The following is a 27,811-nucleotide window of genomic DNA, read 5'->3' as shown; positions in this document are numbered from 1 at the left end:
ATGGCCAAGGAGCCAGGTAGGGCAAGTGAGAACAGGTGGGAGGAGGCAGAGATATGTGCTTAGCAGACCAGAAGGCCAAGGAAAGAGGTGGAGGGTGGTCTGCATCCTGAAAAGGAGAGAGTCAGCCCGCAGTACACCGGGCAAGAAGGGCAAGGGATGGCATGGGGTAGGAGCGGGCGGGGTAGGGGGAGGCTGATTGTGAAAGTAGGGGCAGGTGACCAGGGAAAGAGTTGGGGTGTCCCATGCCGTGTGGAGAATGCAGATAATCAATGTCACAGAAGCAAGACAGGCCTGGAAGGGTACTGAAGTTGGCCAAGGAAGCAGAGTTAAAGAGGACACGCATGTGGCGTGCACCTTGCTTTGTCTGAGGTGAGCTCAGGGATGCAGCGAGAGGACCTTCAGGTCCTGTGTGAGAGGGACACTTGCCAGGGAGCTGGGTGTGCTCAGCCTCAGTAGGAAGCTCCGGAGTCTGAGGGGCTTGGATGTGACTGGCCCTGGAGCCCTATTATGGTCAGGATCCACACCCCGGCTGTCTTGGAAGACAACCAGTTTTTGATTTGCTGGTTTGTTTATGCCAAAATATTAAAGCCTAAATTCTCTCCTGCTCTGACTAATTCTGAGGCTTACATTTTTGAGGGCTGTCTTGCTTGGGGGTTTGCTTTGGCAGAGGAAGGTGTGTCAGAACTGTGTGTAAGATCTTTGAGAGGTGCAGTTGCAGGTCAGTGACTAATCCGTGCAGGATTTTGGGAGGGGGTGGCAGGCTAGGCTGGCCATGGGTGAAGGAAAAGAACATGTGTGTGCTGAGGAGTGTGCACACGTGGGCGTGTTTCTCTGGGATGTGTCAGGCTAATCCAGTGTTGTGCCCTGGAATACAGCTAAGCTCTACATAGCTGAAGAGTTCATTGCACGGTGCCACATGTCATAGCAAGGTATTGCTAGCTTGACATAATTAGATACCTCGCATGCTATGGAATGTAGCTCTGTAAGAAGGGACATTTCTGCCATTCTTCCCGGAGCTTGGAAAGCCCTGGGTGCTCAGTTAAAAGCCCGAAAAATGAAGGAATCATTATGGAGTTCAAGTGCACTGCCCAGAAAACTTACCATCCCACAAAAGGACAAAACAGAGAGAACAACAGAATGAAAACCAAAAGTCAAGCCAAAAAAATCTTAGGAAAGGTTAAAAAAATATGATGATTCAGGGGGCATGCTAACACTGTGAGGTATTCTCTTAGATTTCAGGTAGGAGTGAGAATCATTATGACTTAAAAAAAAAGAAAACAGTTGCTGTGTGTCAAAAGCTGAGAAAATGTTCACAATGAGAGATCCTATAAAATTCTGATTATGGTTTCATGACCAAATCTTGGCCCAGCCCCAATTCATTATACCAATTCTTTGTCACAAATAGTGGAGGATTTGTGACCAATGCGTGTATTTTGGGGAGAGACCCCACTGGCAGCAGAAACAGTGAGCTATTATGACTACTATCAGAATTATTGCCAATATTTCCTCCCCCCAAATAACCAGTCAAGCGATCAATCTAGAGAATGTTTCTCACAACACAATGCCTTTGTTTGATTTATTTATGTTCTTGATGTAGATTAAAACAACCCCAAAACCCAGACACCAATTACCAATTAAGCAGTAGCACACCCAGTACTGAGATCAAATTATTCTTTCTCCGATTTGACAGTATTTTGCCAACTTGCTTTTATATCACTCAGGTTTAAGCCATCAGACTGTTTTGTTTTTAAAATGCATTTGGACAACCCTTAGAATTAAATCACATCAATAACTTACAGTCAATATGATAATGCCAGAGCTTCAGTTACACTGTCATCTTTTGACCAAGGTACTTTCCAATGATTGGCATTTGGGTGAGAGCCTATGATGCTGGGTTTGACATTTTTCCATTTATTATTTTAACACAACCTCTGTTGCATTGTGTCACAGAGCCTACAGTGCGTGCCACAGTAAAACGATATCTTTTTCAATTTATATTGAGGATTACATGCAAAATACAAATCTCGGTTATCCTAGTAACTGCAACCCACGCATGTATGTGATGAGACTAGGGGAATACCTTTGCTTTTGGATTTTTATTTGAAGGACACATAGAAAGGAATGCTTTGGTGCTAGAAAGTCCTTAAACTTGTGAGTCACAAATGCCTCACATGTGTGTCAGCCATGAGCGATCCTTTCTTGAGCTGATGTGATGTCGGTTTTAGCTCGGTTAGATTTGAGGCTGGGTCCACTCTGCAGTGCAGCCTACAGCGGTTGGGGAAAGATTTCCCTACCCACAGGTGCTCGGAGAGCGCCATTGCTGGTGAGGGGACCGTTCCTGGTGAGGAGGTGTGCGACGGTGTTTCCTAAGTTGCCCTGGTTGCTATAGGTACACAGATGGCACTGAGGAGACCTTGGCTCCCCCATGCAGAAGGTCAGCGAGGCGGGAAGCCCTTTACCTGCACCCACCGCAAGACTCTGCACTTGAGGCTACGCATACTAGGGGAGGTGCCCTGGGGTCCTTCCCAGGGGGCTCACTTCTGGCTTCTGCAAGGCTCTTGTGAGGTGCACATCCACCCATAAGACACAGGCAGGGGAAGGGCCCTCACACCCACCTGGGAACGCGATCACTGTGCATGCTCACACTTTCCTTGTAGTTCTCCCCTTGCTCAGTGCAAACCCACTGCTCCCACACTGCTTGGGGAGGTCCCAGCTGCCTTCCAGGGCTGCACCCCGGCTTTCTTCTGCCCTGTGTGCTGTGTTTGTGACTTGAAGAACACTTGAATGGGAGTCAGAACGCATTTTAGCTCAACTCTTCAGTCTCCCTCTTCTTTCTCAAGGGCGCGGTTACACTCTGTGACTAGAGGCTCTCCAAGGGCCTCCTGGGGGTATGGGACACTGACTTGATTGTCCACATGGCATCTCCTTACCTTCTTTCCCAACAGGTTAACCCTCAGCCCACGCATGTGGTCAGCTCTCTGTGTTTGCTGGCTCCTGCCTCTGCAAATTCAACCAACCATGGATTGAAGATTTGAGAAAAAAATTGCATTGGTACTGAATGTGCCTAGCATCTTTGGTCGTTCTGCCCTCGGTAATATAGCCAAACGATTATCGACATGGTATTCCTGCTCTTTCAGGTAGTGTAATTAGTCTAGAGATTATTTATTTACTTGGCAGTGCTAGGGATTGAACCCAGGGCCTTGTGTATGCTAGGCAAGCACTCTACTGCAGAGCCATGACCTCTATCCAACTAGAGGTTACAGAATATATACAGGAGGATGTGTGAAGGTTCTATGCTAATTTTATATAAAGTGTTTGAGCATTTGAGGATTTTGGTACCGGTGGGGGTCTAGGAGCCAGGCCATAAAAGATACCCACGGATGACTGCCCTTGACTTTCTCCAAATCATAGCGGTTTAGGTCTGGGTCCTGCACACTTGGTCCATAAGATCCCTCCTCTCATATTTCCCCTTCTTTTCATCCTTCCTAGCCATCCTGCAAAAACCTGCCTATTTTAGAGGTGAAGAAATTGAAGAAGGAAGAAGGTATCGTGACATTGATTCTTGGAGTTTTGATCCCACTTCATTTCTCTGGACACTGTGGAAAGCCCACAGCCGGCCATGTGGATGAATTTGGTGGGGACTACAGGGTTTCCTATTGGCCCACTTCCAGGGAGTCCAAAGATCTCAGGGGCCAATCACTGCCGGCTCAGCACATCCGCCGTGCTGAGTACAGGAGAATGGGTCCCCGACCCTAGGCCTCCTCTCCCTGCCAGCAAGTCAGGCCCTCTGTCACAGGGTCCCACGGTCCTTGCTGTTTCTGCCCCCAGAGACCAAAATGGGCTGCAGGCCCTGATGGGACCAACATAAATCCTCATCAGCAAGTCCAGGACCAGGTTCACTTTGGGGAATCAGGCGCGTTTGCTTGGCAGCTCTTAGCAGAGTTTCTGCCACACTGTGCCAGGCAGTCTGCTAGGGACTGGCACCCAGGAGCCTAGGGTCAGGAGGGGAGGCCAACAGGTGTCTACCCCTGGGCCTGGGCCTGCCTGCCACCCTGGTGACAATGCTGCACCAGGGAGCAGGGACAGCAGGGGTACAAAGGAGGGGCTGGGGGTGAGAGGTGACCTCAGGTCCCTGGGTGAGGTGGTGACGCAGGGCAGCTAGGCCCTGGTGACAGAGACAGCCACAGGGCAGGAGCAGAGGCGGAGGCTGGTGGTGGTTGGGGAAGAGGAGAGAATATGCAGAGTGTTCTGTGCTCTGCCCACATGGCTTGGTGAGATTCAGGGCCAGGTAGCTCATCCTCCACTGGGCTCAGGCTCGCCCTGTTCCCTATTCCTAGAAGGGTTTAACCCTCTTCTTTTTCTATGCACACACACACACACACACACACACACACACACACACACACATGCACACACGCACGTGCACACGCACGCATGCAGCTGTGGTCTCCAGGCCACAGTGGCCCACACAGGGAAGGGCTGAGCTCGCCTTTCTGCTCTCTACTGTGGCTTCTGGGGCAGCTGCTGGGCCACCTCTCACTATAGGGGTTTTGTTCCTACTGAAACAGTAGAAAACAGCTGAACGAGAGTCAAAGAAAACATGGAGATCAAGTGCCAGAAGGAAGGGAGAGGGCTCAAGTCTTTCTCTGTGGTCCTTTCCCAGCCAGCCCTTGGCTAGCGCTTACCTGGAAGCTCCACCTGAAGGCCGTGTTCTATTTATGGACTGGTCAGGCTGCTGTGAGAAGTGAAACTACTAAAAACATGAAAATGGCAAGTGGTGGTTTCTTTCTTTTACAGTTCAGGACTCCGGCAGCGGCAGAGTTAAATTATAGTAGTGCGAGGAAGTAGCAGAGCAAAAGTCACTGTGCGATTCCTTGGAACGCTTTCCGCCTACCCAGTTATCATTTCTCAAGCCCTCTGAAAGTCTGCCAGAAGCCGTCTGCTTAAGTAGCAACAGGCTGAGCAGCCGGCACGGCCTGTCCTGGTCTTTGGGTGTAATGCGGAGCAGTTTTTACAGTTATCTCTTTAATTGGTCTCCTCTTTGTATTTATTTTAAGCAGAGCCTCTGGGTGGAAAGCATGCCGAACTCAGAGGATCCAGGACTAGTCCTACCAGGCCACTGCAAGCTGCCTGGCTTTTCAAGGCATCAGATTTCCCACCTATGAAAGGGAGGACATTAAATCAGGGGCCTTTCCTGGCCCTTTCTAATTCACAAGGCTATTATGTTTAAGACCAGGGGTTGGCGTACAAGGTCCTGGGGTGGCAGTCCAAGACCTAAGAATGGCTTTTACATTTCTCAGTGGTTGGGAAAAAAATTGAAAGCAAAATATTATTTTGCAATTCATGAAAACAGTGACTTTAAATTTCTGTGTCCATGAAGTCTCATGGTTACAACATTCTCGTTCCTTTGTATCTTGTCTGTGGTTGATGGCACAACATCGAATTTCAGTGTCTACAAATAAAGCTTTATTGGAACATGGACATGTGCACTGTGTGTGTGTGTGTGTGTGTGTGTGTGTGTGTGTGTGTTTGGTGGCTGCTCTTCAGAGCTGGGTGGCTGCCGTAGAGTCTGTAGGGCCTGCTGACTCTCACTGGGCCTTTGTTGAATAGCCGTTGGCCACTGTACATTGTATCTGCTTATTTCCTGCACTTTTTTTTTTTTGGTCTTTTTCCTTTTCCCTTTTTATCGGTACCGAGGATTGAACTCACGACTGCCTGCTTGCAAGGCAGGCGCTTATGCTGCTGAGCTAAATCCCCAGCCCCTTATTTCCTGCACTTCTGAAAACAGCCATGCCTCTCTGAATGACTATAATAATGAAATGAGATAAAGTATATAAAAATATTATTATTATTATTTTTGGAATTAGGGATCAGACTTTTGACCACGTGCATGCTAAGCATGTGCTTTACCACTGACCTACACCTCCAGCACTATAAACAATTTTTTGTTGTTGTTTTTTTGGTACCGGGGATTGAACTCACAATCTCACGCTTGTCAGGCAGGCGCCGTGCCACCGAGCTGCATCCCGGCCTGCACAAATACATTTTTTAGAAAGTAAGTTAAAAGCATAATGAAATATTTATTGTCCAGTTAATATTGAGGGAGGATATCAGATAGCTACTAGATAGACATTGCTGGATGGAGATGAAACATTTTTATTAATGGTTTGTACACCAACAAGTTACACTTTTATTCAGCAAGTTTGAAAATGTGCAGGATGGGATGGCAGATGTGTGAAATTACGAGCTAAACTAGGAGGGGAAACAACAGGAACATTTTTGCTAGGCTGGTGTGAGTCCAAGTGAGCTTTTTATGCCTTGATTATTTAAACTACTGTCATAATTCTGTTTTAGAATAAGAGCAAAGGGAAAGTACCCTTTCTCAAACTTAGCACAATGCTACTGACTTAAAAAGTTGGTTTTTTAAAAATCTCACTTTAATTTTTTAAAGTGAATGCTGAAGTGTAGTAGTTAAATTCTTTTCCACACAAAATTCCAAGATCATGTCCCCCTGCAAATTAAAAGATTTAGAGAAGCGTACTGAATACAAAATAGAATTTTAGAAAAACCACAGTTGTTATGATCTGTGGTCTTCCCTGTGATAGTAAGGGAATAACCAGTCACCAGCTAGACAGTTCATCTTTTGCTCACGTGTTTAACAGGAGGAGGAGAAGCCCACTTGTTTAAAATTTAACTGATTCAGAAAGTTGGGGTGGGGTGCTAGTGAACATTTAAAATGTGGTTGAATCAGTTTCACGGTTGCAGAATACGAATGGTCTGTGAAGTTTTCTGTGAGATGCAGAGGTCCACGTACAGAAGGATAATTAGAAACAGCAGGATCTAGATTTTTCCACTATGTTTCCCAGAGGTGACTGCATTGGGGAGAACCACATAAGTCCCTGCTTGGGTTTGTGGGTGCAGTCAGCACCCACAGAAAGAGTTGGCCCAGCAGTTGGTGCCGAGGACTCTTGCACCAAATGTTGGCCATCCTTAGCATGACTGGCAAGGCAGCAGGAGGAAATTCAGATCGCTCTTCCTTTTTATGTTTTTGCAGTGCTGGGTGTGAAGCCAGGTCTGGTGCATGCTCGGCAGGTGCTGTGCCATGAGCTACAGCCCAGACCTGCAGGCATTTCTTGATGGTGGTAAGGGGCCCAGCAGTTACCACCTTTCTACTTCCTGCCAGTCTGTCCTGCTCACTGTTCCACGAGAGATAAAAATGTTTGGCAAAATTTACCACCAAGTGTAAGTCTTCACAGAGTACTTAGGCAGAAGGCAGTTCTTCAGCGCTTGATGAGTGGTTATTTTCTTTTTTCTACATTAATATCCATCCAACAAAATGATGAAGTACACCCTGGTCATCTGAAGTGTCAGGAATGATCAATAAACAATGACAAAAGATCTTTTACCTCCTCACAATAAACACTGGGGCTCCTTCTCACCAGCTCCTGTGACAGAGGCCAGCTGGAGCCAGCATTTTCCACAGGCCCTAGCTGCCATGGTGTTGGATCAAGTTGGGGTTTCACTGTTTCCTTTTCTTCTTTCCTTTCCTTTCCTTTCCTTTCCTTTCCTTTCCTTTCCTTTCCTTTCCTTTCCTTTCTTTTCCTTTCCTCTCCTCTCCTCCCCTCCCCTCTCCTCTCATTCCCTTCCCTTCCCCCTTGTCTTCTCTCCTCTCCCGTCTCCTCCCTTCTCCTCTCCTTTCTCTTTTTTCCCCTTCACTCCTTTTCCCTAATCTCTCTTCCTCTCTCCCCCCTCCCTTTCCTTTGCCTCTTCTCTCAGAAAATGGACTAACATGTGGCCCTACTGTATGCCAAGAGCTAGGATTAGACAGATGAACAAGAGGGGAAGAATAGTTTATGCAAGGAAAATACCCACAAGCCAGAGCAGGGATGTGCAGAAATGTGTGGTCCATGCTGCAACCGTAGAGACAGTGGTTCTTGTGCAGCTGAGGGGTTCCAATGTGCAGGGTTCACTGAGAAGACGGAAGACCAAGGGGACGGAAGCAGGATGCATCTTATGCCAAGGTTAGTCTGTTGCAGGTTGGGCTCCCCAGATGCTGAGATGGAGTTGGGGAACAAGATGTTTGTTAGACACACGGGCCAGTGGAAGGGGAGGAGGCAGGGCGGGGCAGAGGGAGAAGCTGAGTCACACTTGGTTTCTCCTGGTTGAAAGCTTCTGCCACCCTGGAGGAGAATCTTGTTCTTCCCCCTGTGTCACTGGGAGCATGCGCCGTCTAACAGCACGCTGGGAATCCAGTCCTCTGTTGGCCGCTAGGCTGCTGGAGTCCTTACAGGGCCCTAGTGGGGGTGGTGGGGTCCAGTGAAGGACCAGCTCTTATGAACCCCCTCCTAGCAATGCTCTGGAGATCCATTTTTGAAGTCAAGGCAGCGGCTTGTTAGGCACTCAGTGACCAGAGGGTGATCTTGTCCACTTGGATGGGTTTGAACAACTGCATGCCTTTGGCTTCCTTGTGAGGAGGTCCATGAGTGCCTTGCTTCTGTCCCTGTGCCCTCTCTGTTGAATCACTGGCCAGGCAGTCATACTTGACATTCCAGTGACCCATAAGAAGGGCTTTGAGCAATACATGAAGGAGCTAGCAGGGCAGGGTCCAGCTGCAGAGTGAGTTCACTGGGAAGAAAAATCTTCCTGAGGGCTGTTGCTTGTATTAGGTGGATAAGAATGAAGAAGAACGAGGAGAAGAAAGCAGGGCTGTGATTACTTAGTCTTATGACTGGGCTTTGCCAAAGACCTACCCTGGTGTTTAATACCACGTTGCCTTGGCCGGGTTCCTGGCACGGTCCTTCTGTGGCTGGAACCAAATTCTTACCACCTTTTAAAAGAGAAAAAGCATTTTGGCTCATGGTTTCAAAGGTTCAGTCCATGGTCAGCTGGTCCAATGGCCAAAATAGTATGGCAGAAAAGAGTAGTAGAGAAGAGCTGCTCACTTTATGGTAGCCAGGAAGTGGAGAGAAAGAGGGAATGAACCAGAGAGAGAGGAAGGTCCTGGGATGAGACACATCCTTCAAAAGCCCACCCCAGTGACCTGCTTCCTCTGATCATGGCCCACCTCCCAACATTCCATTCAGCTAAGAAGTCACCAGTGGACTAGTAAGTTTGAGTGTAGTCTGGGCAATTTAACAAGATCTGGTCTCATAAGTGGCAGGGGAAAGGCTAGGGATTTAGGCCAGTGTGAAAGTCCTGGGTTCAATCCCTAGTAAAGCCTAAAAATAAACAAACAAAACCAAAACAAAGGAAAAAAATAACACACTAAGTTTTTTTCTTGTGTTTTTTTTTTTTTTTTTTTTGAGACAAGCCTTTGCTGTGCAGTTCAGGCTGGTCTTGAACTCACTTTGTAGCCTAAGCTGGCCTTGAACTCACAGTGATCTTCTTGCCTCAGTCTCATGAATGCTGGGATTACAGACCTGCACCACCATGCCCAGCTATAGTGATGATCTTAAAACCACTTAAAATGTATACATACGTATTCCCAAACATTTAAGACCTTGGAATCCATCGAAGAAAAGAGGACATGTTGGGAGAAGAAAGGTGGGACATGGATGTGACAATTACCTCCTCTATTTATTTTACTAAATTTTGTAACATATACCCAGTGCTCCATACTGTGTGTAGACATGCGGTTTCCTAAACAAGATGTACTTCTTACCCCCAGACAATCCACAGGACAGTGGAGGGTAATACACTCAAGTAAAATGCAACAATATGATGACATGTGCATTACACAGCAGACCTGAAACCATATGTAGGACTGACACCTATACGTATTATTTTATATATATAATAGAATTTAACTTATAAATTATATGCAGTAAGAAATTAAAAACAAATGCTAATAATGGCATAGAACAACTATAGCAATGTACTGCAATAAAGTCATGTGACTATGGTCTCTCAAAAGATTTTATTGTACTGTACTTATGCTTCTTCTTGTGATGATGTGGGGGAATAGAGGAAACAATTTATACCTCTTTTTGACATATTTGAATCACGTGTCATTGCTCTTGCATCTTGGGGCCATTAATAAGTACAATCAGGGTCATATGAGTGCAAACTCTGATAATTGGTAACTGAGGCAGCTTCTAAGACCAGGAGGGTAGCATAGACACCAAGGATACACTGCACACATTCCATCATGATCCTCAGAACTGGCTTCCAGTTTAAGACTTGCAAACTGTTTATTTCTGGAGTTTTCCACTTAGTATTTTTCTGACTGGGGTTGACTACAAGTAGCTAGAACTGTGGAAAATGAAGCCATGGACAAGGAAGCTGCTGTATTTGAGGTAGTTGGAGATAACTGAGGGAAGCAGCTGCTTGAGAGGAAGGTTGTGGTCAGGAGGGTGGGACTGGGGTGCGGTGGATGCAGCAGGTGGCTGGCTGTGGGGAGGACATTGCAGGTGGATGGAGCAGTGAAGGTCAAGAAGGAGTGGAAGAGGTCAGGCTGCCTGGTGACAGGAGAAGTTGTCAGGAGCAAAGTAGCTGGACAAGGAGAAGCCAGGGTGAGGGCTGCCCAGACTAACTTTTGCCAGGCTATATGCAGCTGCAGGTTTAAACTTCACCATAGTAACACAGGGCAGGGATGAGATGTGATTGGATTCTGTGTCCTAGAAGACTCCTTGGGCTTCGTGGAAATCACAGAAGGTATCTTTACCTGGCCTCAGCTATTTTGTTATAGCAACAGAAATCAGACTAAGTCAGCATAAAGGACTTTTTATAAAAACTGAAAATACATCTTGTGGCCCTGTTCCTGAACTTTTCTCAAGCTGCTGTAGAACTGGTATGATATTTCAATAATGCATAAGAAGAGAAAGCCAAAATCATAAGAGGAGTCCTTTCTCTTTTCAACTTCACATGAGAATTAAAAAAATACATGTCTTCAAAACTGCCTGGGTGCATGAGTTCCGGAACCAGATAGCTCATCAGGCAGTGTCTGAGCAGCACACACTGTTCTCACAAAGCACATTCTGTGTCAAGCAGTTAATCATGCCTCATCACAACTCAGGGAAAGGAAGACGTGAAGGTCACATTGGGTAGTGGGGTTAATGGTGGAGCATAGTTTTCTTAGCCTAACATACCAAGGGTAAATCTGCAGGAAACACTATTAGAACCTGCTAACATAAAACAACAAGTAAACCAAAAATGTCTACCAAATGTAAGGACATCACCACACATAAATAAGGGTGGTGTAGAAGAGCACAGTATTTAGACTGGGTCTCCTGGCATTTGTACTGTTGACTCTTGAGGCTGAGTCTTTGTCATGGGGCTATTCTATCTGTTACATGATGTTCAGCAGCGTCTCTGGCCTGTACCCACTAGATGCCTCTTTTGTGACAACCAGATGTGTCTCTAGATGTTACTGGTGACTGGATGTCGAGACGGGGGAAAGACATCATTGGCCAAAGACTACTGAATTTTTAAGACTAAATAATAAACTAGAGAAGGATTCACATCCCAATTTTATACCCACTAGCTCTGTGATTTTGGGTAAGTCATTTGGTGTCTCTTCAGCTGTAATGATAGGCATTATATTTTGGGTGCCTTCATTTGAAGTGGTCTGTGCTTTCCCAAAGGTTCAAGTATAGGGAAATTGCTCACAGGGTAGCACTCCTGGAAGATGCTGTGGACCTTTAAGAGGTGGGGCCCAGTGGGAGGTCCTAGGTCACTGTGGGCGTGGCCCCAAAGGAATCCTGGGACATCAGTCTCTCTCTGCTGAGACAACATCTCAACTCACTCTGACCTGGGTTCTGGCTGGTGCCATCTTTCACCTGCCATGGAGTCCTCACCAGAGCTGAACTCTTGCAGGTACCAGGCCCATGAGTCTCCCAACTGTGAAACAGATAAAATTCTTTTGTTAAGTGTCCATATCAGGTATTTTGTTTAGTGACAAACAGCTGGCTAGCATAGAAGGATATGTCACTAGACAACCAACAGTTGGGTATTACGGTTTAAGTATTAACCGGCATTCCCTTGTGCTGATAAATGTTCAAGAAATATGAAATATTTTGAGGTTTATAACAGTATCCAATCACCCAAGGCAAAACTCTGTCACCAATAAACTGCATTGATGCATTGATAAGGGGATTAAAGACTCAGCCCTCACTCACATTATCACACAAAGAAACAAAAGCCTTCGTGTGCCCTACATTCACGCCTAGCTGGAGGGAAACCACCACATAGCTGGATTAGCACAGGAGCTCTGGACATTCTGAAGGACTCAGCCTTAATAGGGGCACTGGACTTGACCTTGGAAATCTGGGAAACAACGGGGCACAGTGTAAACAGAGTGAAAGGAGAACAGAGGGCCTTTTAGAAAAGCTGCGAGGCTAACACAGAATCCTCCCTTGCTGCAGAAAACACTGTCTAGTTGAAGCGTCTTACTTAGAAGGTCCTTGGAAAGTCTGAAGTAACCGCCCATCTGTGCTGAAGGCCATAACAGAGGCTCCTCCTTGCCACGCGGAATTTCACAGGATTCCTGAGACAGGCGCAGGAGCATCCCTGAGCTCTAGGCAGAGATTGGGCTGGGGGAACAGGGGAGGGTCACGAAAGAGGGGTGACTCAGCAGCCACTGGCTGATTGATTTTATTATGGATGCGTAAATCAAGAAAGACATGAACTTTAAACCAATTGCAACACGTTGCAATATCAGTGTGTTCTCTGGTTATTTAATTTTTGATCTGATCTTATCTCTGGTTTCCCAAGATGCATCTGAAATGTTTCATGCCCATAGCTTAAGTCACCCTTTCTTTTCTTCTGCCAGGGTTCCGTGTTCTCCGAGCGTGTGTAGTTGGGGGAAAGTTTTACATAGCGCAAGTTAGCACTTCTGGGGCCTCTCCCTCGCCTGTAGCAAATTCTTCATGCTTTGGAAGAAAAATCCATCTCCTTCAAGCTACCTTTGCTTTTTGAGTATAACTTTAATTACCATGATCATCACAAGGCCTTGGTGTATTTTTACATATTACTCATCCATTTTTTTCTTTTATATTTCATTTGATCCTGTATGTTACATAAGTCTTTAAACTTCAGTATCAACTTGAATGTTATCTAGATTGAACTGAAAAGAATATTAATGGGGTGCTTTGGGTAGAAGTAAGGGAAACAACCAGTGAAGCTGAGGCACCTGGGACCAGGAACATTGAAAAGCTTTCACTACCCAGAGACCCAAAGAACCAGGAGACAACAGGGACGGGATGTCAGAGTCTGCTGAGAAGTGGGCTGTATGCCCACGCGGAGGCCGCCATGCAGGAGCACAGCCAGCAGCAGGCTGTGGGAGCACAGGGGGAGGTGAGAGTGTGGACGCCCCGCGTCTCTCTTCTGGTCTGTGTTTTCCTGGCAGCACTCCTGGTTGGCCCACCCACGGGCCCATTTTGGTGAGCTTGGTCTCCATAGTCCAGAGATCATGTCTGGATTGAGACAGGACTAAGGCACCCACAGAATCCCTGACATCCGCCTCGTCTTCACTTTCAATCTCATTAGACTGTCACTAAGAAATTTCAGTAGATTTTCAGTGGTGATAGCACATGTGAGCACCCCATTTCCCTGACAATAAGACCTAGCCAGAAAAAGAAGAAATCAGCCTTGAAAACTAGAGATCAAAAACACCAGCCCCAATCAGTCTATCCTTGCCTTCCCTGCCTAGCAGAGCAGCCACCAAACAAAAGAATACTGATGGCAGGTGAAGAGATTCTGTTCTTGCCATGATGGAATCAATTTGATGCCAAAAATGCCTATGTATTTTAATTTTAGGGAATTTCATTTTCTTCTGACTGATCGTCCACTCTGTGTGCATGGGTGGCTCCTGTGTAAAGCAGATTTCTATGACGGTGTTGAAGCACCTTAGTAAGTCAATTTAAAAGGAGGAAAGATTTATCTGGCTCAGGTCTCAGAGATTTTAGTCCACGGTCATCCGACCTGGCTACTTTGTGCCTATGACATCACAGTACACCCTGCTGGGGAGAGAATGGTGGAGCAAAACTTCATGCTTTATGGCAAGTGAGATACAAAGAGAGAGAAAGAGGAGCCCCAAGATCCCCTTCAAAGTCATCCCCAGTGACCTCACTTCCTGCCATGAGTCCTGCCCCCTAAACCTTTCAGCACCCCTCCACAGCGCTGCTCCCTGTTGACCCAGCCTTCACCCTGGCTCTTTGAGTTCCAGATGTCTTAGAAACCTTCACATCCATGCAGAGGACACATCAGAGATGCTCAGGGGCTCTGAGAGTGAGGCTCATTGGCCTGAGCAGCTGGCTTAGCATATGCTAAAGTTTGAGGAGCACTGGGGTAGAGTTGCATAAACATCTCTGAGGCTTCTCTCACACCGCACCTTTCTGTTCCAGGTGTGGTTGTGGCAACCAGCAATGCGTGAATGCAGCCTGACCGCCCCTCCTTTGGTGGCACCAGTACCTCTTCTCTTCCCCAGGCTCCCCCAGCAGTGTGGTGTGGGGTTACAGGGAGAGCCTGCTTGGTGCTGCAGATACATGTGAACCAGTGTCTTAGTTACTCAGTTATTTTGTCTCAGACAAAATACCTGATGCTCAAAGCTGGGAAAGGAAAGGTTTATTTCTTACAGTTTTTAGAGGTTTCAGTCCATACTCAGTTGGCTCCAAGGCAGGGTGGCATGGCGGGGCCGCAGTTCATGGCAGCTGCAAAAGGCAAGGTGGAACCAGCAAAAGAGAGACACACCTTCTTCCTGCCATTACATCACATCCTGGCTCCAGCCCTCGGCCAGTGTAGCACTCACACCCCCAGTCAAAGTGCTAGACAATGAACCAATCACAAAGGCATAATGCAAACACATGAGACCTGGGGGCCACCAACATAAACCATGACAACCAGACACACGGAGGAGCTCATGAGCAGCCTGGGGCAGCAGGGGACCCATGGAGGTTGGGAGCAGTAGTTAAGTCCATGTCCTGAGGTCTTGGGGTGGAGGTGAGTTTTCGATGGCTCTTTAGAGTGAGATCCAGCGCTGTTTACCTGGAGCATGCAGTCAGCTTGGCGGGACAGCTTTGGGCTGGTCTGCCCTCTCCATGTTTGTTCACTGAGATCACTTTCCAAAATAAACTCATGTACTGTATTACATTTTATTCGGCGATGGCTACATAGATAATGGTGGCCTCATAAGATTATGAGACTGAAGATTTCTGTTGCCTAGTGATGTCATAGTGCATGTATTTGTCATGTGTTCGTGGTGACGTTGGTACCAGCACAACTTCTGCATTCCCAGTTCTCTAAATGTATAGCACACATAATTGTGTGTAGAGCATCATACTTGATGGTAACAAACAATGATGTTACTAATTTATGTATTTAACTCTGTATCATTGTTGTAGCCTACAGTCCTATTTACAAAGAAAAAGTTAACTGTAAAATAATTCCTTTGGACCCTGGCAGCAGCCTCACATATTTCATGTTTACTGTGTTCCTTGACCTTGTCCAGATGACCTACACCACGTAGGTTTAAATTCATTCAGTGATACTCAATGACAAGATCACCTAATGTCATGTCTCCAAATGTTACCATTATTGAGATTAGTATGATGTTAGTGATGTGCAAAACCCTTGTCTCAGGCTCTGTTTTGCAAGAAGAACCTAAGCTAGGATGAAAGTCTTTACCCTTCATTGCTCAGCTTTTAAGGATCAGTTCATGTGTAACTCACACCTCATAAACCCATCTCCTCACTGAGAGTCCAATACGCCCTCCCTTGAGTTTCTACACCACTTTTTCTTTACATCTTGGCAGTAGCCCGACTCTGTGTGGCATGAGGGTTCCCCAGTTTTCTGTCTCCCCAGCTGGACTGGTGTTCTTGAGATCAGGATGGTGCTCAAGGAACAGCCTTGACCCCAGCCTGCTGGCTTTTGACTCGGCCAAGCAGAATGCCAGGCCACATGTGATGGCTTTTAAACCATGTCATAATTATCAGCTTATCTGACTTGGAAAAGTGATATCCTTCATTGTGATGGTCTTGAATCTGTGAAGCTTCTTTTTTAGCCATTTTCAAGCTGGTTGTTGCTTGAAAATTCTTTGATGACTTTTTGTCAAATAGATATTGTGACAGAAGGATATTGAATTCTCTGGGTTCCTATCACATGGAATATTGTTTTCCACCCTTTCATTTTCTGTCTATGAATTTTTTTTTAGTTAAATACTATTTAGTTAGTTGGATCTTGCTTTTAGATCCATTCTGCCAGTGCCTTTTTTTTGATTGGTGAACTGAGGCTATTAATGTTGAAGATTATAACTGATATGTGTAGACTTATCATTGTGATGTTATTTTTCTGTTGTTAGTTCCCTTTTTTCCCATCTGTTTGCCTTGTCTGGTGGTTTCATTCTGTTAAGGTTGTGGAGTTGTAGTCCTCAGTATCTCTTCTTTCTTTCTTTCTTTCTTTCTTTCTTTCAAGACGGAGTTTCACTATACAGTTCAGGCTGGCCTTAGACTCATTTTGTAGCCCAGGTTGGTCTTGAACTTGCAATGATCCTCCTGCCTCAGCCTCCCAAGTTCTGGGATTATAGGAGTGTGCCACTGGGCCCAGAAATCATTATTTCTTTATAGAACATCCTTCAAAATACTTTGGAGAACTGATTTGGTGGTCATGAATTTCTTCAGGTATTCTTTGTCATGGGAATGTCTTATTTCTCCATCAATTTAGGAAGATGGTTTTGCAGGCTATGTCAATCTGGGTTGGAGGCTGTTTTTTTTCAGACCTTTAAATACTTCACTCCAAGCTCACCTTGACTTGAGGTTTGTGTGGAGAAGTCTACTATGATTCTGATGGGCGTTCCTTTGTAGATGATTTGTTTCTTTTCTCTAACAGTTTTTAGTATTCTGTTCTTGTGCTGAATTTCTGGAACCTTGACTATTAAATGCCTTGATATGGGTTTTTAAAAATCATGTCTAACTGGAGTTGTGTATGCCTCACTTAGCTGATGTCAAATTCTTTTTTCCTGTTTTGGAAGTTTTTGGCCATTACTTCTGTGAGCAAGCTTTTTTTTTTTTTAAATGTTGTTTGCTTTATCATCTGCTTTTTCATTGACTCTAATCAATTTTATTATTCTTCTTTGCATCATATAGCAGCTGTTGGATTGATTATTCATGGCCCTTTACTATTTTTTTTTTTTTGGTACTGGGGTTCGAACTCGTGACCCTGTGCTTGCAAGGCAGGCACTTATGCTGCTGAACTAAATCCCTGACCCCACCCCGTTACTACTTTTAAGACATCTTTCTTTTTGTTATCACTAACCTTAATCCTGTGTTCTGTATCTATATCTGCCCTCAATTTGGCTCATTCTGTTGCATATACTTTCAATGAAATTGTTAATCCCCTGGCTATTATGGTTTGTGTCTATATGTCCCTCCAAGCCTCACGCAGACAAATAACTTTTTCAGATATGGCTAAATATAGACTGTGCAATGCTGGGATTAAGGTTAGATGATCCCTGGATCAGTCCACTGATTGAATTGGTACCGCCCTAATCCTGGTAGACGGGATACACTATAAGGGGCAGAGAGACTCTAGTTCCTCCCGAGCTTCTGACTTTGCTCTCTTCAGTCTGCTATGAACAGTTGCCCCTCTGTTGTGTGTTACTCTGCCTGGAGCCGGCCAATTACGGACTGAAACCTCTACAAACTGTGAGCTAAATAAATCTTTCCCCTTTTAACTTTGAGTGTTGGTATTTTGTCTCAGCCACAAGAGACAAGTAACTAAGAAACTTTGAATTTGTTCTGTGGATTCCATTTGTTTCCTAAGTTGAGCGTTCATGGTTTCCATCATTTTCCTAAGTTCCTCTTTTTTTTTTTAAACAAATACATATCTGCTCAGGAATCACTAACCATGTCTTTCACTATGGTCACCATAGAAGAGACAACATTTCTGATATGACTTTTTTTCTAGAGCTTCACTCATCTGCTTTGTTACTTCTGCTGTTAGCCCTTTAGACAGTCCAGTTGGGTGGCTTTTGAATTGTTCCACCTCACTGCCCTTTGGATTTGTCTTTGGTGTGATGGAAGTCTGGGGTTGTAGCTTGCTTAAGTGTCTTCTCATTTTTTTAGTTTAATTCCTGGGTTGATGCTTATAAATTGCTTATGGGAAATAGCTTTATTGCCAGTATCTAGAAACCTTGGGAAATCACTACTTCTCAGAGATATTTTCCAAGTGTAGCTGGTCTTTGGGTTTTGAGTCTGTTGCAAGATTGTACCTCTTCAGTTTATCAGGGATGAGAAGTTGCTGCCTATTTGGCACAGATTCTGGATCTTTGGCACTGACTTTTGTATTGTATTTATATTTTTTTGTTTCTTCTTCTTCTCGTCCTCCTCCTCCTCCTCCTCCTGCCCCTCCTCCCCCTCCTTCCCTCCTCCCCCTCCTCCCCCTCCTCCTCCACCTCCTCCTCCTTCATCTCCTCCTCCTCTTTTTGGTACCGGGGATTGAACTCACAACCTTGCACTTGCCAGGCAGGCACTTATGCTACTGAGCTAAATCCCTGGCCTCTCATTGTAGTTTTTAATGACCTTTAGATAATCTCAGTCTTGGCATTCCAGAAAGAACAAATGACTAGAACAATCGTGCCACATTGGGTAAAATAGTACAATCACCAGTCACAATAGCATCAAACACCGCTTAGAAAATGACAAACTGTGGTAACTATTAACTTGCCACCTTTAACCATATGAACTAGATTATGTGGTTACATAACAAAATTTAAAACCAACCGGAAAATTATATATATATGTATATAATTATATAAATAAGCCCTTGATATGGCAATTTTACCCTCAGGGGAGAAAATTTAAAAGAAGTTGAAGAGGAAAACAGACCAATAAAGCAGAAGAAATTAGAAGCAAGGCTGGAGGACTAAGGATGATTACACAAGCTTTGGAAAACTGGGGAAGAAGACAGGAGGGACAGAGAGAAGAAATACAGAACAGAAGGAGGCCGACAAAAACTAGAAACAACGCCACACTCATCCAAAAACAATCAAGGAAAAAGAAAAACAAGAAAAGAACAAAATAATTTTAAAAATCCACTTTAAAGTGTGTTTCTGTCACTGTAGCCAGATCCATGTTGATGAACCCCAACAAGCCAGCTGTAGAGTTATCACAGGGCAGTGGACCATCCTAGCAACCAGGCACCTTTATTTTCACTGGCTGCGATCCTGGAACCTGATTTGTTCAGCCTGAAACACTCCATGTGCCTCCTGTCAGCTTGAATTTGGTTCCACCTCACCCTGCCACTGGAAGCCACCAAAGGAGCCAGCTCATAGCTGCTCTGGGGTCTGAACTAAGCTGGCCTCTCTCCGACTACCAGCCAACTGCCCTTTCCTAGGGGACATCTAAACCCAAATAATGCAATGAGCCACGGCTTTGGCTGTGCCCACTGCTCTGTTCCACTGATGACTTTCTCTGTGGAGGCCTCTGGGTCGCGAGTACTCACTGTGCGCTGCAGGTTTGAGCTGCCCCTCCATGCAGTGTGTCAGGGCTCAGGAAGAAAGCCCAAGCCAATTCCTCCTCCTCCATTGAGGGTCTCTCTTTTCTCTCTCCCCATGAGCTCCAATTCTTGCTTCAGATTCTTGCTGGGTCTTAGGGACCCACTTCTTTCCTTCTCTTCCTCATGTTACTATAGTTCATCACCCGGAAACCAAATCTTGGAGCGACTGTTTCTCTGTTCTTCAGGACTCCACCATCTTCCTGGAAGTGAAAACAGGAAGATTTAAATGGATTCCTGAGTGAAATGAAAAATATTAATTAAAGAAAAGAAAAAAAATAATGCATTTAAAATATTTTGCAGCAAGGCAAGCTGTGTAGACATATGTGTGTCAGCACACAATCGTATATAGGTGATACAAAGTGCTTGAATAAAGAAGAAATATCTATAAGGCGACTGTTTCTCCACTGAGAACATCCCAGGCTCTCACTGGGGTCCTTTATACCAAGGATGTAGTCACCAAGCAGACTGGTGAGAGTGGTTTTTGGAGATGATTTCTTAACTGAATGCTCAAGTACCCGTGTTTAGGGGCTCCTTGGTCACCAAATTCATCTCTAGACATCAGGGCAAGCTTGTGAATGAGGGAATCAAAAAGGAGAGACCTAGGAAAATGTGTCTCAGGATGGCGGTAGCTGTTCCAACATCGGTGAGAAAAGCAACATCAGGTCCCATTTCTGCCTTGTTTGTTCTTAATCACAGGGACAGCATTTAATATGCTAATGTATTTCTCATGGCTTAAATGTAGAAAAATCCAACTGTAACTCCAGTGACTCAGATGCTGAGAGGCAGGAAAATTTCAAGTTTCAGTCCAACCTGGGCAGCTGAGCAAGACCTTGTCTCAAAATAAAAAAGGCCAAGAATGTAGTTCAGTGAAAAAGTGAATGTAATTCTACCCCAGTACCACAAAAATCTTTATACATCCTTTCTGTGGATGTAATATTTCACTCTTCTCACATTTCATGACTTCACCAAGGCAATTCATTCTTTTCTTTTCTTTCTATGCATGTCATATTCCTTTGCCCCAAGAGATTGAGCAATTTTCACTTCTCAAAACACGAGTTATGTAGAAAATCCCTTCTCAGATATCCGTATGTCCCAGGGCTCCTGGAAGATGCCACGTGGCACCATTTGATTTGGTATACATGGTCACCAAACCACCACACCTCTCTGCCTTGTGGTTCTGTTATTTGCCACACTGCTATTTGTGTATTAATGAGACTACGGGTTCTTTGAGAGTGGCTTGTGTTTCTGTTACCTCTGAGTCTTCCCTGGGACCCAGCACAGTGCTTGCTACACATATAAGTGGGATCTGTTGAGTGAATAGGCTAATGCCATGAGGTATGATTAGCTCATGATTACATGGTACATAGTTGATGTGTTGAAGCATGGTCTGCAATGGGTTGTATTGAGAGGTGCTGTGGAACCTTTAAGAGGCGGGGTCTAGGCAAGGTCATTGGGTCACTGGGGGCACTGCCATGGGAGGGGATTAATGTGGTGCTCATGGGATTGTGGAGGGGGTTGTTATGAAAAAGAAAGACAGATCCCTCCTTCTCTTTGGCTTCCGGTCTCCCTCTGTGATCTCCTGTTCCACACACACCCTTGACATGGTACCTGCTGCTTTGATGGTATGCAGCGGGGAAGCCCTCACCAGAGCCTTTGCCATACAGCTTGGATGTTCAGCCTCCCCCACGGTGAGCTGAATATGATCCTCTTCTTCATAAGTGACCTAGCCTCAGGTATTCTATTGTAGCATTGGAAAACAGACTAATACAACATCTAATTGCTCCCAAGCTTTTTAACCAACATTCTTCAGGGGTTACCTTTTTATCTTGTTTATTACTCTTTTCCTGATACTTTTTAACAGAGTACGTACTTGCCACCACCCACACACACTGATTCTATAAACGCATAGCAAAACCTGCCCATCAGGCTCAGTTGGGATATTTCCCCACGTGTTAAGACAGCTCACAAAAGGCATTAAAAAATGATGGATGGCTTGCTCATTTTGGCACAATAGAATCTCCTGGTCGTGTCTGATTTCAGAGCACATCTGTAACGCTAGTGACAGCCAGGCTGCTGAGTACATTTGAAAAAACGCTCATTTATTACAAAGGTAAAATTAAACTACAAGTTTTTACACGTTGTTTAGCAGGAGCAGCAGCTGATGCAGATCTTTGTTGACACAGAACTTTTCACCCTTGGGTCTCTGCTACAGATCATAGATTGCTGTGTGAGCCTGGTGTAGGGTTTTGGCACTGTGGATGAATGAACTAACTCGGGGAAATCACAAGTCACGCTCTTTTCTTTTCTTTGAGTTAGAAACTTTAATTTTAAGAATTTACAGAGTTCTGATCCTCCCTTCCCCACCCCCAGCATTTCTGAGTTTCCTTGTGTCAGCCAGGTGTCTGCATAAAAATGGAAAATGCCAAGTTCTGTGAGAGTGAGGGGATCCTCTTTCCTGGACTATCTGGGAAGTGTCTTTGCTGGGGTCTGAAATGCTGTTCTCACCAGGCTCTTGGTGGTGGTGGTAAATGCCAGCGTCCTGCCCTGGTACCCACAAGGGTTTGCTGTTGGCATAGCCCTTTGCCTTCTCACTGTCTTTGACGGAACATCCTGTTCACAGTGTAAGACTGAGAGTAAACTCATGGGAATCTCGGCTTTCTGTACCACTCCCTCCCAGTGCACCAGTGCAACCTGGTTCTGTTGGTAGCGACTCCGTGAAAATGCAGATCATACCGCTCCACAGGTAACCATGGGGATCCAAGGAGACCAGATTAGTCAGGTTACTAGAACTGAGAACTGAATCCAGGGCTTTTGCACTGAGCTACGTTCCCAGTCTTTTTTGTTGTTCATTTTGAGACAAAATCTCAGTAAACTGCTAAATTGCCCAGGCTGACCCCAAATTTGTGACTCTTCAATCTTAGCTTACCAGCATACTGGGATTACAGGCATGTGGCAACATCTGACTTATTAGTGATGGAAGCCCTTTCCCGACCTCGTCATGGTCCAGTGAAGTTTATATTTGTAATCCCAGGGGAGAGTTATTGGAATTCCAATAAGTTAATTCCACTCTACCACTTCGAATGCAACCCATGGAGAGCCAAGGGGGCACTAAGTCCAGGCTAGAATGATGGCTAATCATAACAAAATCCTCACCCAAGGCCAAACCCAGGTTTTATTAATTTGTCAAGGATGAGAGACTGAGAGAAAGGGAGGAAGTTGGTAAGTGCTATGAGCTGGGCTAGGTAGGAAGCCTGAAATCACCTCTGCACTATGCCGAGAGAGGTATGCAAAAAGAATTATCTGCATATCAGATTGGGGCTGTGTCTAGTGTTTTGGGATTGGTGCTTCAATTTTGATGTGTAATCGTCATGCCCTGAGATATCACAGCTTCTTACTCGAAGCTCACAGCTGACAGCATGGTGTCTCTCTGCCTACCTCAAACATACTACTTGGAGCTTCAGGTACGGGGGCATCTAACTTGTTGCATTACTTTAGACTATACACATCAGCACCTCCACGAGACCCATTTGCATTGCTTAAAGCCAATTGAGAGGTTAAAGACAAAATTTAGCCAGTTTAGAGAGGAAATAGGATCAGATTTAGCCAAAATGGAGATAATTGATAATTGAGACTCTTCAAGAAGGGTCTTCTTGGTCCTCTGCATTAATCAGCTTTGTGTTACTGCAGTGAACTGCTTGACTTGGGGGTGCTTATGAGGAGGTTTATTTAGCTGAATGTTGGGAAGCTCAAAGTCCAAGCAGCACAGCACAGGCTCTGCTGAGGGCGAGGGACCCATGGTGGATAGCAGTGGCGATGGTGGGAGTGTGTGTTAGAGAAAGCAGATGATCACATCTGGAACAAGGAACTGAGGGAGCTGGAGAGAGGACTAGAGGGAGAGGAGGGGAGAGGGCGTGGGCTGGGGTCCTCCAGGCTTTTTTAGGATCACACAGGCTGTGACCTGAGCATCTCCCATGAGGCCCCACCTCCAAAGATTCTACCACCCGATGATGGCGCCATGTTTGGACCAAGGCTTCAATCACACATGCTGACCCAAGCTATGTAAAGTGGTAGGTCCTGGGCCCGTCCAGCGCTGGGCAGCGGTTGAGATCCTGCTTCCTGTCATCCCTACAATGGAGGCAGCATCGGAGGGAGAAATCGAAAATGAGGACAGAGACAGCAGCTGTGGGGATGTGTGTTTTCTGGACCAAGGCCTCGGAGACTTCTGATTCTTTAATAGATAATGTTCTTGAGAAAGACCTCAGACCAAAAAGAGATGCAGATACAACTTGCGGAAGTGATGGTGGAAACAGAAAAGAATGCAACAGAAAAGTTTCTAGAAGATCAAAAATTCTGAATTATGCCAGAGCTATCCAAAGGCTGAAGCAGCACAATAAAAAACAACTGAGCTCTTGGAAGCTGTAGCCGTAAAATGAAACAACCTCATTTTAAGGATTTTTAAAAATTTATTTTGAAAGTAGTAAAATACAACAGAACAAGACAGAATAAAATCAACTGAGACCGCGTAGTGAAATTGGTACAGAACTTCACAGCAGGTTACGGGATAACAGTAATAGGTATCACAGTATATTTCGTTATCTTTACAATAGTTGTTCTTTCAATCACATATATCAAAATAAAATGAAATACAAAACATTATAGAACTTATCAAAACAGAATATTGAATAGAGCAGTACCATTAATCAGAATAAAGCAAAACAGTAATAAAAATATTTGCCTTCAAAGAGATGGTAGAAGGAAGTCCCCTTATTGGCTATGGTCAACCTCCCAGGAGATGCTCAGATCTCTGGTTCCCATTTGCTAACAGGGGGACAGGGGAAGGCGGGTAGGGGAAGTGGGATGTTTGACTCTAGGCCGTGCACCAGTAGGTTCACTATTGCTTAGCAGGGAGGCAAGCTGGTTGCTTGGTTTCCCAGCGTCCTAAGTTCCAACATTGCGTGGATCTCAGAAGACGCTGGTGGTTCTCCTCCTGGAAGGGCCGCAGCCAGCCACACCACAGCTGCTTATCAGGGAGGGGAGCGGATTTATACAAAGAATCATCTTCACTAAATTGTAATACATTAGAAGAATCAGAAGACCAAAAGACTGAAATTATTAGAGTAGACAAAAGTGGCTCAGAAGATAAAGTTTACAGGTTCCTGGACCAAGAGAGAGAAAGGAGGTGGAAAGCTGGACAAACTCAAAAGAAACTTACAGATTCCACTGATGAACTGCATAGACAGGCAAGTGATAAAAAAGACACTCATACCCTGGCTCTTATAACCCCAGATAGACTACAGGAAGTTAATTTTTAAGGAGAGAAATTCTCAGGTACAGCTTGAAGCTATGGTTCACAAACTTCAAAATGGAATTTTAGAAAACTAAACTATTGAATTAATGGAAGCAAGAGATCAACAGGAGGATTTCATTAGACATTTAGGAACCCTGAAAAACATTAGAAAAGATGGAGAGACAAAACCGGCAGCACCGAGCCGCACAGAGGAGACTTCTCCAAGAGGCGGAACCCAAAGCTCAGCTGCTGATCCCGAAATTAACTTACTCTGAACCTCTCTTCATGAAGAAAAGGAGCAAGTACTGGCACCGAAAGGATGGGAGCACAGGAAAGAACTTCAAACAAGGAGATTGTTAGTGATGCTGAGTTCCAAGATGCCTTAGTGAAGGAAATAATTCAAAGAAGAGAGAAAGCAGGAGCGAGAAACAATAGAATACCAAGAGAAATTGATGTATTAAACCAGCAGTATTTGGATTTAGAACATGAATTCCATATTGCTTTAACTGTTGAAGCCAGAAGATTTAAAGATGTTAAAGAAGGTTTTGTTGCAACTGAGTTAACCAAGAGCAAACACGCTCTCGCTTGGGCTCAAAGAAAAGAAAATGCATCTTCTTCTTTAATTAAAGGTCTAAACTGCATGGTAAAGGCACTAAAATCAAAACTAGCAGAAGTTTCCAAATTAGAACAAGAAACAGCAGCAAATTGACAGGATCAAATCAATACTCTTGAAATTTTGATTGAAGATGACAAGGAGAAGAATATTCAAAAAGCACTTCTCGAGCATGAAAAAGACCAGCTTATTTCTGAGCTAGAGCAAAGGAATCACTAACTGATGGTTTAAGGACAGAAAGAAAAGTGTGGGGGCACGAGGTGGCACGAGAGGGATCATGCCTGGCTCAAAATCATGGAAAATTAGAGACCCACGTTGAAAGTTTATGTAGAGAGAATGAATCTCTGAGAAAAGCTAACGAAAGCAAGAATGATGAATTAAGAATAAAGAGCACAGTTATAGAAGATCAAACTGAAACTATTAGAAAATTCGAAGATTGTCTACAAGAAAAAGATCACTGAAATAGTAAAACGTACTCAACAACAGCTTGATGAGAAATCTTTGCAGCTGGATAATGTGACAGAAAAACTGGAAAAATACAATGAAACAAAGGAGAAAATGAAACATTTGAAAGGAAAGGAATTAGCACTAGAAGAAAGAAGCAAAGCTTACAGTAAACAATCAGAAATGGCGTGATAAAGGAGAACATCCAAGTCATCTTGAAACACATGTAAAAGAAGTGAAAGAAAAATGTGAAAACGAGGAAAGGAAACTTCACCAAAGAGACAAAAGTATTGAACTATGAAAGGATGCAGTTGATAGCTTCACAGTACGGATGATGCCTTTAAAAACCATGTACATGCAATCGCTGAAGCTCATCAAGCTGAAATAATACAATTGGTAAGTGAAAAGCAGAAAAGCATTGATTCTGCAAATTTAAAGGTTCATCGAGTTGAAGAAGACGTGCGTGAACTTCTGGAAGAGACACGCAAGAGCAAAAAAGCAGTGGAAGAAAAATTAAACAACTTGCTTGCGCTCTGAGATACAGCCGGAAATGGGATGATTCTAAGAGCAAATCTAATTGAAATGGACCAGCAGAACTCTTGTAAAAATGATGAAATACTGTAATAGTAGTAACTGATATGGCTTTGAAATGTCTCTTTCTATACATTTCATATTGAATATATTTTAAAAGACTTTTGATCAAGTATTTATTGTATTTGTAGATTTTTGTAATAAATTGATAATTATATATATTGAAAAAACCTATCCTAATACCTAGACTTAGAGCACTTTCTTGTTTTTGTTCTGTATGTTGTTTGGTAATTACACATTTGCTTACTGATTTGTAAACAAAGATTAGTATTTTTGCCTATGAGGGAAAGTATTTTAATCATTATTGTTAACCTTATTGTGTTATGAAGAACTAATTATATTTATTGGTTGTTCTTAAAAAAATTAAAGGGCAGCCTCTGAAATGGAAGCCCAGATGATCCTTCTATCAAGGATACGGTGAGCTGTGTGCACAAAAGCCAACTACAGATAGCACAGATGTTCCTATTTATGGTTTGATGATGATTATGAATTTCAGATGTTTAGATCTTACAATGTATTTTTCCAATTTATTTATTTGTAATTAAGACTATCTTTAAAGATAAAACTTAGGTTTACAGAAAAATTAAGAGGATGGTCCAAAGAATTTTGATACACACTCAGCTTCCAGTGTGGACCACCTTTCCCATTGTCAACTCCCCCATCAGAGTGCTGTATTAATTATCACCAATGAACCCTCTCTGATACCTCACGATTCCCCATAGTCCAGAGTTTATACTGGGCTCACTCTCAATGTCCTGAAATATTTTTGTATACATGACCCTTGGCCTTTAACAGGAAGTAAGTAGGTGTTGTAACCTTTTACCTATGAGGAAACCGGGTCTTACAGAATGGACACAATTCAAAGACACCTGGCTGGGTGTCAAGATAGAAACTAAGCCTGTGGATGCATCACACAATTTTGGGACTGATGAAGTTCAAGTTGCTCCTTAGATAGCTTTAGAAAGAAATCAGTCATAAGGAGATTGTCTTACTTTTCTCATTGCTAGGATAAAATACTCAACACTCTCAGTTTGGTTCGTAGTTAGTAGTGGTTTCGGTCTACAGTTGCTGGCTCTAGGGCAGGATGTTGTGGCAGAGGGGCATGGTGGAGGGGAGCTGCTCAAGGCCTGGAGCTGGGAAGGGAGGTGAAGCCTTCCAGGCCACAATCCCAGCAACCCACCTCTTCTGATCAGTTCCCACCTCTTAACAGTAAGTCATCTGGAAACACCCACAATCCAATCACTCGCTGTCTTAGTTACTTTATGCTCGTCGCTGAGACAAAATACCTGATGTCCAAGTTGGGAAAGGAAAGGTTTATTTCTTACAGTTTTTGGAGGTTTCAGTCCACACTCAGTTGGCTCCAAGACAGGCAGGCATGGCTGGGCTGC

At 44.4% G+C, this 27,811-nt stretch overlaps 1 pseudogene; it reads left to right on the top strand.

The window, feature by feature from the left end:
* LOC100720236 (leucine-rich repeat and coiled-coil domain-containing protein 1-like) lies at positions 1 to 26,369 on the top strand (annotated as a pseudogene).
* The last annotated feature ends 1,442 nt before the right edge of the window (positions 26,370 to 27,811 follow it).

Source organism: Cavia porcellus, unplaced genomic scaffold, assembly GCF_034190915.1.
Source record: "Cavia porcellus strain 051 isolate PalLab524CR breed Dunkin Hartley unplaced genomic scaffold, mCavPor4.1 scaffold_13, whole genome shotgun sequence".
NCBI classification, from domain to species: Eukaryota; Metazoa; Chordata; class Mammalia; order Rodentia; family Caviidae; genus Cavia; species Cavia porcellus.
This window is presented reverse-complemented; position numbering and strand designations above follow the sequence as displayed.